The sequence below is a fragment of the Pogona vitticeps genome, chromosome 3 (genome assembly GCF_051106095.1).
Source record: "Pogona vitticeps strain Pit_001003342236 chromosome 3, PviZW2.1, whole genome shotgun sequence".
Taxonomy (NCBI): Eukaryota; Metazoa; Chordata; class Lepidosauria; order Squamata; family Agamidae; genus Pogona; species Pogona vitticeps.
This window is the reverse complement of record NC_135785.1, coordinates 134409526-134424723: the sequence shown is the minus strand read 5'-3', so window position 1 is coordinate 134424723 and position 15198 is coordinate 134409526.

Sequence of the window (15198 nt, the reverse complement as noted above, 5' to 3'; positions counted from 1 at the left end):
ACTTACATATACTTACACTCCAAGTTAACCATAGCAAATATGCATTTAAACATTTTACCATATACAGTACATCAATTTACCTTTATTAATACCAACCAAATTCAAAACCAGGTACATTTTAACTTTTTGTTTTCATTATATACATATAGTCCATGTTCTTTCGCCGTCTTCAGTCTTCAGGTCTTCTTGATAAGGCGTCAGCAACACAGTTCACTGACCCTCTGACCACCTTCACTTCAAAGTCATAGTCCTGTAAGTTCAAAGCCCACCTCATAAGTTTGCTATTGTGGGTTTTCATTGTCTTTAACCATTGCAATGGTGAATGGTCAGTACACAGAACAAAATGTCTTCCCCAGATGTAAGGCTTGGCCTTCTGGATCGCGTAGACTATGGCCAAACACTCCTTCTCCACGGTTGCCAAATGTCTCTCACCTTTTTGAAGTTTCCTACTCAGGTAGGACACTGGATGCTGGTCACCATTCTCATCCTCCTGGCACAGAACTGCTCCTACCCCGCTGTTAGACGCATCGGTGTAGATGATGAACTCCCGGTCGAAGTCTGGAGCGCGCAGCACAGGATAGTTGATTAACGCCTCCTTCAACCTCTGGAACGCCGCCTCACAGTCGCTGGTCCACGGGATGTGGTCATCAGCCTTCTTCCTCGTCAGATCGGTCAGCGGAGCCGCAATCTCGCTAAACCTCGGGATGAACTTTCTGTAGTAGCCCACCAACCCAAGAAATGATTTGACTTTTCTCTTGGTGGTGGGTCTAGGCCAATCTCGAACAGCTTCTATTTTGGCCTCCAGGGGTTTTATCATTCCTCCCCCTACCATGTGACCTAAGTATTTTATTTCTGGGCTACCCAGCTGACACTTGCTGGCCTTTACTGTTAGCCCTGCTGCACTTAACCTCTGCAGCACTAACTCCAGGTGTATCAGGTGATCTTCCCAGGTATTACTGAAGATCCCTATGTCGTCAATGTAGGCCACTGTAAAGTCACTGAGCCCTGCCAAGGTCTGGTCCATCAGCCTTTGGAATGTGGCTGGTGCATTTCTGAGACCAAAGCTCAGGACTCGAAACTCATAGAGACCAAAAGGGCTGCAAAAGGCAGTCTTTTCTTGATCCCTGGGATCAATTCTTAATTGCCAATATCCCTTTACCAGGTCCAATGATGAGATGAACCGACAACCCCCTATGGTTTCAATCAGGTTGTCTAGCCTGGGCATTGGGTAGGCATCAGGAGTGGTTACACGGTTTAATTTCCTGTAATCGACACAAAACCTAATGCTCCCATCAGGCTTGTCCACAAGGACTATCGGAGAGGACCAAGGACTAGAAGAGGGGACGATTATGTTCTCCCTCAGCATTTCGTCCAGCTCCTTCCGCACCTTGTCCCTATAGGGTCCCGTTACTCGGTATGGGGATACTGCCTGCGGGGGTGCATCCCCTGTGTGGATCCGATGCATCACTCCCTTCACTATCCCCGGCTTGTTGGAAAATACCTGTTGATATTTATTAAGCAGCATTTTTAATTCTTGCTGCTGGTCTTGGGTGAGTGCAGGACTGATCTTTACCTCCTCTGGGTTGTATTTTACTTCCCCTCTACCCTCCCAGAAGGGTAATTCAGCTTCCTCACTCTCAGCTGCTTTTATCGCGAATAAAACCCTCTGTTCCCCTCTGTAGTAGGGTTTTAGGGCATTCACGTGAACCACCCTCCTTGCTTGGTTCTCCTCTTGCTCTATTAGGTAGTTCAGGTCTGACATCTTGGAAATGACCCTATATGGTCCTGCCCATTTGAGCTGCAGCTTATTCTCTCTGCAGGGCCTAAGCCAAAGCACCTCCTCCCCTGGGTCAAAGTGCCTCTCTCTAGCTTTGCGGTCATACCATGTTTTCTGTTTGACCTTCTGCGCTTGCAGGTTTTCTGCTGCCAGCTCTAGATTTCGCTTTAGGTCATTCATCAAGGTGTCTATGTAAGTCACAACGTCTTGTGGGTCATCCTGGGTGATCTGCTCCCAATTTTGTTTGATCAAATCAAGGGGCCCTTTCACCCCTAAGTGTGCAGCAAACATGTCAGAGTGACCCCTTTGTAAGATCATGGGGCGATACTTTTCAGGTACCACCAGTTGACTCCTGATCCCATCTCCCCCTTTTGAGATATTCCTCAGGGTCTCTCTATACAGAATCCCCTTTTTCTCCAGAAATCTCACTGGGGTTTCAGGTGTTAGCTGGGCGTCAGTCACCTGTTCAAAACACTTTTGGAGAGTGGCGTCTGCCTTCTGCTCCTGTCCAAATCTGCTGTCTGTGGTTAAGGTTTCCACCACAGCTTCTGAACTCCCCTCTGCTTCCGTCTCTGGCTCATCATTACCCCCCTGAACTGTCCCTGTGGTGGCTTGTGAGCGTGTAATCACTAGCACCCGTTTCACATGTTCAGCCAGGTCATTTCCCACGAGCACGGCTGCTGGCAGAGTCGATGAAATTGCTAGGCGCCAAGCTCCCCTCCAGCCTTGAAAGTTGACAGGTACCTCAGCTACTGGCAGAGAGATTACCTGCCCCTCAATACCTGCTACCTTTATGCTCTCATTTGGGATTATAAACTCCCTAGGGATGATATCTGGATGGCACAGGGTTACCTGGGAACAAGTGTCCCGCAGCCCCCTATACTGACGGTCAAGTATTCCTACGTCCACCCCGGCTGTCTCAAACAACTGAGAATCTGTTTTTATCAGCAAGCAGCGCTTTACCTCCACCAGAGGACCATTTTCCTCAGCCTGATCAGCAAAGGTAGCTGTTCCAGACTGAGTAGCCATGGCAACAGGCTCCCTCAGTGACACTGAGCCTTGCTCTTTCTGGACACAGAACACAGCTTTTGGCTTGGTCCCACTAGAATTCTGAGGCACCATTCCTTTTAGCTGCTTTAATTTCTCACACTCTGAGATTAGATGACCCTTTCCCTGACAGAAATAACATTTTCTGGTGTATTTTGATTCTCTCTCATCTTGTTTTGGTTTTCCCTCCAAAATCTGAGGTCTTAGTTTCATGTCTGAGGGCTTCCCTTCACCATGGGCCCCTCCCCCTTGCTGGTTTTTCCCTGGTCCCTGAGAGTACTTGCTGTAGGTTTCTTTGGGTTTACCCACAGATTTCCCCTCACCCAAGGGCTTTCTTATTTGGGAAATAAAATCTGCGATCTCTGCGGCTGCTGCCACAGATTTCGGTTTCCTTTCCCTCACCTGGAATTTCAATTCCCCATGCAGGACTGAATAGAACTGTTCCAGGGCTATCAAGTCTTTAAGCTGTTGAAAGTTCTCTGTCCCCTCCTGCGATAGCCATTTCTCAAGCAGCCTCACCAATTGGGCCCCCACTTGGGTAAAAGTCTGCTCTGGCTTCTTGGTGAGGGACCTGAATCTTTGTCTCAGCTGCTCCGCATTTATCCCATGTCTGGCAAACACCAGTTTTTTAAACTCTGCAAAATCTTTCATCAGTTCCTCAGGCATCTCGGCATAGACCTCAGCCAGGCTACCACTGATTAAAGATCGCATGATGGTCATCTTCTCAGTTTCCCTCACTGAGAAGTCCACAAACGCTCTTTCCACTAAGGAAAAGAACACCTCAGGACAATCTCCCTTGTGGTACACAGGGAATTTCTTCAGGTCAGCTTTAGACAATTGGCCTCCCTCAGAATCCCTATTATTATTATTGTTCTGGTTCATCAGTTCCAGTTTTCTTAATTCAAACGCCATTCTCTCTCTCTCCAATCTTTCCTCCCTCTCCATTCTCTCTCTCTCTCTCTCTAATTCAAATTGCCGCTGTTTCTCTCTTTCCCTTTCCTCCATTTCCCTCACCCTCAGTTCATGCTGTTGGGCTAGGAGTATTTTTCTGAGCTCTGGGTTCTGCTCTCCTGTGCTGTCACCCTGCACTGAGCCAAATTCATCCTCAGAACCTTGGTCAATCTGGGGGTCTTTCACTTCACTCATTTCGGCCATCTGGCTTCGAGTCAAGGGCATAATCCCCCCTCAGAACAGGCTGCTTTAAAAAGTCAAGCCTCAAAATAAAACGACCACTTTTTTCCTTTTTGCCTCAGAACCAGCTCTCCCCAGAGATTGCTGCTGTTCTTCAGCACTAAATTTGCAACAGTATCGAGTCAGAGCCTACCCCCCTCTGCTGGGCCTCTCAGCTGGCAAGCTAGCTCACTGTTGCTACGCAGTTTTGCCTCAGCGTTTTCCCGCCAAAATCAGGCTGCCTCAGAGCACCTTAATCTAAGTCTCCCCAGTTGGCACGTTCTTCTACTAGTGCACCTCCCCGTGAGGTACACCTAGAAGATTACCTACGCGCCTCAGACTGTCCCTGACTAGACCCCCCTTGCTCTGGGCACACTTGCCAAGGCTTTGCTGGACCGCTGGACAACTGGACCAGTCGTATCCCACACGCTGGACACCAATCAATGTGACAAACCCAGACCTACTGGGATCTATCACACAGTTACTAAGCTGCCACCAACCATTCCCTATAATAAGTCACACAGACCAGGGATGGATTTTTAAACAACAAAAGAATAAGGTTTATTTTAAATACAAACAGGGTAAATAAAACAATCAGGTGAATAAAATAAAGTAACGTGGCTTATTCTCACACACACAAGCATACAGTTTGGTTCACCTAGAACCTTTAACTTAAAGCACAGACCCTGAACCCATCAGTTCTGGCTAACCCACAGACACCTGAACTTATCAGGTTGGTACTCTGACACACAGTAGTACCCTGTCAGACACCCAGACTCCCACAACAGCTTCTTCTTCCCCAGCTGCTGCTTCGTCCCAACCCAGTGTCTCACAGTCTGTCTCAGCATCTACTCTTCACCACACAGGCATCACATATTTATACAGTACAGCCCCTCCTCCTGATGTCCCGCCTTCCACTCCCCATAGGATGGAACTTTCCCTCCAAACCCATGACAGACAGGTAACATCAGTGCTGTTATGTAACAGTTACTAGGCAAACAGTCCTGTTGCACCACATGACTTCTTTCCCATACACACCAGATGTTATTTGGGTTACTGTAGTTTATCAAAGAGTCACAACAATTCCCATCTAATCACACCGAGTCCTTTTCTCAGGCTATCAGAATAACATTCTTTCCGCTCGCCAAGAAAACAACCTGTCAGGATAGCAAAGATACTTTATACAAAGAAACAAGATGGAACCTCTCTTGCTCATTTCTTAATTACAAATCCCATATTCCTTACAAGACTTAACTCAAAAACCCATCTCATCACAGACTGAACTGGCTGCTTCGATACTGAGGGTTGGTCCCAGTCTCAGAACAACGGACAGCCTTCAGACATCTGTCCGTCGTTCTTCTTACACGAGTAGGGACCGGGCCAAAGCCATATCTACCTCTACCCGTGATCACAGAAATATTTTGGGGCCCCTCGCTGGGAGGGCAGGCCTTCCTTTCCATCGAAGGGAGGGGGGAGGGAAGGAGGAAAATGGGGAGGGAAAAAGGGCAGGAAATAGAAAGAACAGGAGAAGATAATAAGCAGAATTAACTTAATATAAGTGAATCAGATAAACAAAAAGGAAAAAATAATAATAAAACACATAAATATTAGTTTCTATGGATGGAAAAGAGCAGATACGGATCAAATGGTTTTCAATGCATTCCTATGGGAAATGCAGATTTGACCTACCAACTTTTTGACTTGAGAACCGCCTTCCAATACGGATTAAGTTCTCAAGTCAAGACCCCACTGTACAAGGCTTCTTCAGTCCAATCAGAAGACACATTACATCATCTTCTGCACCTGGGTGTCATCTCATCATCTCCTCAGCAGTCACAATGACTCAGCATACACACATCTGTTCACAATGGCAGCTCATTAATAACACATTTATCAAGGTTCAGGCCTGTAAAAATTACAATATCCTGACACCCCTCCTAATTTTTTATGCCTGAACAAAATACATTCCCAACTCTTGTACACATTTTTCATGCTTTTGAGTATTCAAAGGCTTAGTCAAAATGTTTGCTATGTTTTCTTCTGTCTGGCAATACTCTAATTCAATCAATTTTTCTTTTATTGCCTCCCTTACATTATGGTATTTAATATCCACATGTTTACTTCTGTTTTTCACTCTTTCTGTTACAGCTATGTGTATGCATGTAGTGTTGTCCTCCATCACTTTTATTGCACCACTTGTTTCAATTTTTAAATCTTTTGCTAACTGTTTGTACCCAGTTAACTCTGAACACAATTCTGACAAAGCGGCAAATTCTGCTTCCACAGTCGAAATTGCTACAGAACTCTGTTTCCTGGGCTTCCATCCAACTATATTGTTTCCTAGCTTTATTACAAACCCAGTCATGGATTTTCTGTCTGATTCATCATTGGCCCAATCACTATCTACAAAGGCAGTTAGTTTTAACTCTTCTGATGGTTTCAACATCAAATGGTAATTATGTGTTCCTTTTAAATATCTAAAGATTCTTTTTACACCTTGCCAGTGTTTTTCACTTGGTCTTGCCACATATCTACTCAGAATATTCACCGAGGCTGCTATGTCTGGACGTGTCCAGTTTGCTAAGTACATTAAGCTTCCAATAGCTGAATGGTATAACTCTTGATTTTCAAAATCTTTGCTGTTTTCATCGCTTTTCTGAAAGTCTATTGTCATGGGACTACTTACACATTTACATTCTTCCATGCAATACTTTTCCAATATTTGTTTAATTTTTAACTCTTGACTCAATTCAAGCCCTTCTTTTGTTTTCTGTATTTGTACACCTAGGTAATTTTTTATTGGTCCCAGACTTTTTAATTTAAATTCCTTTTTTAACTGTTTCTCAAACAGCTCTACTTGACTCTGACTTTTTGCCATGAAACAAATATCATCTACATAGGCTAACAGTATGTTCAAGTCATTTCCACTTTTCTTAATATAAAGACAAGGATCCGCTAGACTATTATTATATCCCAATTTTACCAATTACCTGATGCAAACAATTATTCCAATTTTTTGCTGACTGTTTTAAACCATAAATGGCTTTGTTTAATCTATACACTAGTTCTGGCTTTGTACCTTCATAGCCTGGTGTCTTTGCCATGTATAATTCCTCTTTCAGATCTGCATTCAAATATGCAGTTGTAATGTCGTAATGATGGATTATGTAATCCTTTGTAGCTGCTAAGGCTAATGCTATTATTACAGTTTCAGATCTCACAGTGGGGAAAAAAATTCATCATAATGCACATATTTCCTTTGAGTAAAGCCTTGTGCAACTAATCTTGCCTTATACCTGTAATTTCCATCATTTTGTAATTTCCTTTTAAACACCCACTTGCTACCAATAACCTTATGTTCTGCAGGTAGCTTAGTTTCTGTAAACACTTTGTGCTCTTCCATGGATCTCATTTCCTCATTCATTGCATCTTGCCATTTCCTCCTTTCAAATTCAGGAAGTTCCATTACCTACTCATAATTTCTAGGTTCTAAGTATACATGACAAACTCTTACTCCACCCACTCCAAACCTCTTGGGTAGTACACCCTTGTTTGCCCTTTCAGACCTCCTAGGACCCTGTGTTTCTGGCTGTTTCTCTGACTCACTAACATGTTTTTCTTCTTCATCTTCATGTTTTTCTTCATCTTCTTCAACTGAGGACTTTGTGTCTTCTTCATGTGTTTCTGACTGCCTGATCTGACTCCTCCTTGTGTCATTTAATGGGATAAATATCTGTGAATTAGTGTGCACTTTATCCCAGTTCTCACCTTCATTGAAACTTGCAGACCTAGATATCACAATATTTCTATTTCCACCAACAAACCTATATGCTTTTGATCCAGGCTCATAACCTAAGAACCTCATCTTCTTTGTTTTAGCTCTGCCTTTTCTCCTTAACTGTTTTGGTATGTGTACCCATGCAGTACAACCAAATACCCCCAGGTGCTTTAATGAAGGTTCCTTTCCAAAGAGCATGTAATTAGGAGTCTGGTCTATGGCAGACGACCAAATTCTGTTCACCAAATAATTAGCCGTTTTCAGTGCCTCTGCCCAAAATCCATGATGCATTTCTGCATCTGCCAACAGTGCATCCTTCATTTCCTGAAGTACTCCATTTCTCCTTTCAGCCACACCGTTTTGAAATGGAGAATATGGACTTGTTTTTCTGTGGCTTATCCCTGTGTTTTCTAGCCACCATTTAAACTCAGTGTTCATGAATTCTGAACCCCTACCTGTTTGCAATTGTGCCACCTGGTGGCCAAAAATCTCTCAACAAATTTCACCCATTTCTTAAAGGTTTGAAAGACCTCTGTTTTTTATTTTAACGTGAAGCAATACGAAAATGTTGTGTGGTCGTCTACAATAAACATTGAATATTTTGATCCTCCTAATGAGGGTGGAAATGGTCCTATCAAATCAGCGTGTACAAGTTCAAAAGGTCTACTTGTCTTTCTGACACTCAGTTTCCCTTTTGGTGCCACATGCGTTTTAGTTGGTTTACTCACCTGGCAATCTAAGTAATTTTTACAATCTTTTATATGTAAACCTCTAGTAATGTTTTCCATTCTCTGTACAGTTTTAAAGTTCACATGTCCCAGTCTCCTGTGTAACAAGTGTATGCAGTTATTATGCTGTGGTTCATTCCTGTTTATCATGTATGTATCTCTATATGTTCTGCTTTTCAATACATACAAATTGTCCTCTTGTTTCGCTTTTGCTACTACACTGTTCTTTTTCTTAATTATGCATTCCCCTTTTTCAAATATTACAGAGAAGCCTTGTCTGTCTAACGCTGAGACGCTTAACAAATGACAATCAATGCTGGAAACCAGTAACACATTACTTATCTCTTCATTTAGACTGGGGACATAAATTCTCCCTTCTGCTGTAACGTCTGCTTTTTCTCCATTCACTAGCGTCACGCTTCTCAGCTCCGTGTCTCCTAGAAAACAAAACATTTCTGGATCTTTAGTTAAGTGATTTACAGCCCTGCTATCAATTATCCAAACACAGGTTCACAGCCTTGAATGCCTTATCTCTTGTTCTCTTAACAAGAGAAATTCCTCTCCTGTTGCTTTCTCCGGAGCGTCTGTAAGCTGCTGGTTCTCTTCTGTTTGAAATCATCTCTCCTTTTATGCAGTTTTCTTTTTGTCCACAGTCTCTCAGAAGATGATTCTTCGATCCACATCTGTAACAAGCTTTAATCATCATGGCATGCCCACGCTGCTCTCTGTCTGTAGCTGGCATTCTTGTTTTCACGCTGCCCTCTGGAATCCGTCTCCAGCTCTCCAGGTCAGCTCTCACGTGGCTTCTTTCAGCACTTTGGGACCTCTCCTTCCAACGATCCTGTTCCTGCAAAATTCTGCTTGTAATATATTCCAAAGTTAGTTGTGTGTCAGGCAAACTTTCAAGACTTGTAATCAGCATATCAAAATTATTGGGCAGGCTGCTCAAAATCACAAAGACCTTATGCTCTTCTGTAAAATGAACATTCATCAACTCCAGTTCATTAAACAGTCCTTTCATTGTTTGTAGATGCTTGGAAGCACATTCACCAGACTGCATTTTGCACTTCTGGTTAATGAGATCTTCATACCAGCTGTTTCTCTTAAATAAATGTTCCTTAATCTGTCCCAGACTGCCTTGGCTGTGGCCAGTCCTTGCACATGTACTAATTGATCATCTTCAACTGACAAAATCAGGGTACTAAGAGCCCTCTCGTGCTCTTGTTGTTCCTCCTCATTTAACTGCGCTGGAGGATTACACACATATGACCATAATCCATCTCTTCTTAATAGCATCTCAGCCTTTATTGCCCATGTCTTATAGTTTCTGCCATTCTGCCTTCTCTTCCAGTTCTCTGTTTTCTTTCCCCTCCTGGGCTAACAGATGAACTGTCTTCTCCCAAGTCTTCTATGTGACTTTCTCTCTCTTCCTTCATTTAAATACTTCACCCACAGTACTCACCACCGTCTTGACTTCAAACGGCTTGCACAACACACATTGCTGGGCCCATGACATCTGTCAGGATTTGGCGACAGGAAAATACACAGAGTTAATTGAAGACACACGTTCTTCTTTAGCAAGACGGGTATATTTACAATATTTACAAGTATATACAGGCTGGCATCACATCAGCATGGCGGGAAATCATTAAACAAACCAGCATAGAGGATAGCAGCAAGTGATAGAGAGAGAAGAGAAATCTATGACCACACTGTTCACTTATATACATATACAAGGCTTCTTCAGTCCAATCAGAAGACACATTACATCATCTTCTGCACCTGGCTGTCATCTCATCTTCAGACATTGCATCATCTCCTCAGCAGTCACAGTGACTCAGCATACACACATCTGTTCACAATGGCAGCTCATTAATAACACATTTATCCAGGTTCAGGCCTATAAAAATTACAATATCCTGACACTGGCAGCACTCATACGTCTATTTCCCAAAGCACTCAGCTTCTTTTGTTAACCATGGCGAAGCCTGTTCTGAATGGAACCTGTCCTATTTAACTGCTGTATGATCTTGGTCATAGTGCTGCAGCTCAATTTGAGGGTTATGGCAATCTGCTTATAGCCCAGGCCATCTTTATGTAGAGCAACAATTTGTGTTTTTTTTAAGATCTTCAGATAGTTCATTACTGTGAGGTGTCAGATGGAACTTCCAGTGACTAGTCTGAGAGAGTGTGAGGTCTAACACCTGCTCCCCCTTCACACCTGAGACTTGTGACACTAATGGATCTTGTGACACCAGAGAGGGAAAATGGCTATTTGGGCCCAATGTGGACATTGTCACTTAGGGGTGTACTCCCTTTTATTGTCAGCAGTTTAGACATTAATGGCTGTGTGTTGCATTATTTTGAGGGGACAGCACATTTGTACTTTTATACAAGCTGAAATCTATATGTGGGACAAAATATATATCTGGGACAGGAAGCAACAGTTAGAACTGGATATGAAACAACTGATTGGTTCAAAATTGATAAAGGAGTACAACAAGGCTGTATATTGTCTCCCTGCTTATTTAACTTGTATGCAGAATGCATGATGTGAAAGTCAGGACTGGAAGAATCCCAATCCTGCATTAAGATTGGTGGAAGAAATATCAACAACCTCAGATATGTAGATGATACTACTCTGATGGCAGAAAGTGAGGAGGAATTAAAGAACCTCTTAATGAGGGTGAAAGAGGAGAGTGCAAAAAATGGTCTGAAACTCAACATCAAAAGAACTAAGACCATGGCCATTGGTCCCATCACCTCCTGGGAAATAGAAGGGGAAGACATGAAGGCAGTGACAGATTTCACTTTCTTGGGCTCCATGATCGCTTCAAATGGTGACAGCAGCCATTAAATTAAAAGACGTCTGCTCCTTGGGTGGAAAGCAATGACAAACCTAGACAGCATCTTAAAAAGCAGAGACATCACCTTGCCAACAAAAGTCCGCATAGTCAAAGCTATGGTTTTTCCTGTAGTGATGTATGGAAGTGAGAGCTGGACCATAAAGAAAGCTGACCGCCGAAGAATTGATGCTTTTGAATTGTGGTGCTGGAGGAGGCTCTTGAGAGTCCCCTGGACTGCAAGGAGGACAAACCGATCCATTCTGAAGGAAATCAACCCTGAGTGCTCACTCGATTGAGAGATCCTGAAGCTGAGGCTCCAACACTTTGACCTTCTCATGAGAAGAGAAGTCTCCCTGGAAAAGACCCTGATGTTAGGAAAGTGTGAAGGAAAGAGGAGAAGGGGATGGCAGAGGATGAGATGGTTGGACAGTGTCATCAAAGCTACCAAGATGAATTTGACCCAACTGTGGGAGGCAGTGGAAGACAGGAGGGTCTGGCGTGCTCTGATCCATGGGGTCACGAAGTATTGGACACGACAAAACAACTAAACAACAACAACAACACCAATTGTCTTTTCCACTATTTTTTCTCGTAATGTGCCAAAAATATCACACCCTCAGTTTCGTCAGCTTGGCATTTATCAGAACTGTACTGCATTTTTTTCAGGGGTGAAAAAAATTATTGCATTAAAGTGCAGTGATGATAAACAGCTGGCACTGTAGGAACACCCTGCTGAAGGTCACCAGATGCATTCCTGTTTCAGTGTGAGAGCAAACTCTCCTGGCAGGGAGTGGGGACTCCTGACAGGCGGGGCACCTCCCTCATTCTGCCTTTCCCCTTAGAGTTAGAGAATAACTCTCTCCGGCCAATCCTAGTAGCGATTAAGTAATCAGTGTCCTCTGTGAATTATTTCAACAATCTGTGTAAGCTTGCTAAAATTAATAAAGGGAGTTCTAAGGGCATCACCCTGGGGCTCTGCTGGCGAACATCTGTGTGTTGACTGACTTCTTAATTCACTCTCTCTAAAGCTAATTGCCTTCTTTTTTCTGTGATCACCTTCATCATTAGCCTTATTGTTTTGTGATCACTCCTACATGGCACAGCAAATCAACATTGTACAAAGCAATTTGAAAAATGGGGGAAACACAAACTAAAAATTGTAACTTTCAAATTGGACTTTAGATGAGCTCAGGTGTAGCAGACAAGCTGCTCTTGTTCTATGCTAAACCTGGGGAAGTTTGAGTACAGGATTTTTGAGTTAGGAATTTTAAAAAACTAACACTCTTTTATATCCCACATGGAGAAACAAGTGACATTTAATGTTCTCAGATTCAAAACAGAGCAACATTGAATAGACCAATCTTGCTAATCTTGGTAGCGAATGGTTGGCCCCACCTCCTTTTTTAATTTAAAAAGAATCAAGGATGCAAAGACTGGAATATTGAAGCTCAAAGAAGGCCTTTCAAAACAAAATAATGTGGCTTACCAATAAGAGAATTCCAAAGTAGAAACAATGTTGCAACAATGTTGACAGTGGAAGCTAATGTTATTTTATGGAGACAGAGATAAAAGTCAATGATAGTCCTCCAGAAAGAGACATTTTGCCATGTTTCTCCAAGGAATTACCATAAAATGTTGTAAGGCATATCCAAAGTATTTTTTACATTATGAAAGCAAAAAGCAGTTGCATTTCTCCCAGGTCTGACTACTTTGTCAACATTGTCTCAGGATTTCTAAGACCAGGTTCCTGACACAAGTTTTCAAAGGGCAATCTGAACTTTTGACCCTGTCAGTCAGGACACAATTAACTAAATTTTGGTGTGCCGATCTCCCCTGAAGCCCCTATTCCCCCAGGCCTTCACGAGGGTCTTGCCCTTCTTTCTTCGCTGCCACCAGGTATTACTGATTTAATACAATTTAATCACTGAGACATGTATGCTTTTAAAAATTAAGTCATTTATTAGATCAGGGAAGTTCATATAGGATTATTAATCGATAACTCCATCAGGTTGCTAATCACTTGTATTTAAGTCAATTCTACTATAACTTTAAAACTCCATTAACTCTCTGTTCCATTCATCGGTCTTACAGATCTCTAACTCACTCTTAGTTCACTTTTAAGTTTCACACAGTCTCTCTCAACCAGAATCTCTCTCAGACTCCATACACCAGCATTTATATATCCAGCCCCCTCTCCCCTTGGCTCCGCCTTCCATCCACTCACTGGCTCATTCTCCACTGTTCAGCTGTGACGGACAGGTGAGGGCAGGGCTGTTCGCTACAGTTGGGAGGATAACTTTTTAACTCCTTCCTGACAAGTCACTGGTGCTGGCAAAGGGATTCTGTGTCTGGTGGTAAAAATAAATGTAAACAAATATTGAGATGTTCACTTGTTTAACTTCTAAAATTACTATTTTTTGCTTTGTGACAGGGGATTATCTTACTTGATGTTAGCCAAGCTTTGGTACAGAAGATTTTAAACAAAATGCTTGGGCTATGTATGGTGGTGATTGATCTAAGCAGTTTTGCAACTGGAGTATAGCTCTTTCAACAGTGTACACATTTGTATTTGAAGTATTTTTATTGTATTATTTTATTTTATGTTGTGAAGTGCCCAGAGAGTGATAACACTAATGGGATGGTATAGAAGTGGAATCAATCAATCAATCAATCAATTCTGTCATGGTCTCCTGTCATATTCTCCATTCCACCCATCTTGTCATTATATAATTGCTTGATTTTTAAAACCCTCTAAATATCACTTCTGCTGTGTGGTGACCATGTGAATTAATGACCTCCAAAATGTCATGTCATTAGCAGCTCTGGTCAGATCTTGCAAAGCAATAGCATCTCATTTTAGGTTGTTTTCTCTTCCTATTGTTCCTTCTTCCCAGCATTATGGTCTGTTCCGCTAAGTTCTCCTCAAGTCTTGCAGGCTAACATCTGTGAATTCTGAGTCAACTCATAGGTCTTCCTTTTTTACTGTTGCACCCCCTCTTTTTTTCTTTTTCTTTTCTGGCCAGCTTTGTATTTCCATTTTTCTGTATATGAATGTTAGGATAGCCTCAGGTTACTCAAGTTTTGTTCTAATGAGAGTTCAGGCTTGACTTGATTGAACACTCAGTTTTCTACTCTTCTGGAAATCTGTCGTGTCTGTATAGCTCTCCTCCAACACCACATTTCAAATTACTTTATTTTTGTCCCTGTCTTGCTTCCTTTTTGTTTTCCTTTTTTTCTATCTTTCATGTAGTAGGGATGATTTTGAGCTTAGTTTCCAGTGACAATCTTTGCTAACCTCAACCTCTCCCTTTTTAAAATTTTGAAAAGAGAGGTGACATCTTTTGGAATATATGCACACCATTTGTTCATAGAGCTTTTTGTCCAACATAGCTTTCCCCCCTCAAGTTGCATAACCCAAGGAAAATGTCTGGAAATTGGAACATGGCTTTCTAGTCTGTTTTCTGTGGAGTGGACATAGTAACATTAATTTACCTGAGAAACCTTTGTTTTATCATTTCAGTAAGTCCGAAACAGTCCTTCAAAATATTTCAGCACAGAGGGACTACAGGCACATCTGAGCTGTTCTTGCTTCTATCCTCTCCCAGCAACCATAGTAGAGATCAGGTGCTCATCTTTTGGGATGCTCTACCATTGGTAATTCTACAAGAAATATGTTTCTCTTAGAATCAGTGTGAAACACTTCCAGCAGGAAAAAAGATGCAAAACCTTACATAGCAAAGGGCAGCCAGAATGGATGTTGTGGGGTTTTTTGGGGGGGGCTGTTTGGCTGGTCCTGGAGGTTTTTCTTCCTAACGTTTAACCAGTGTCTGTGGCCAGCATCTTCAGAGGACA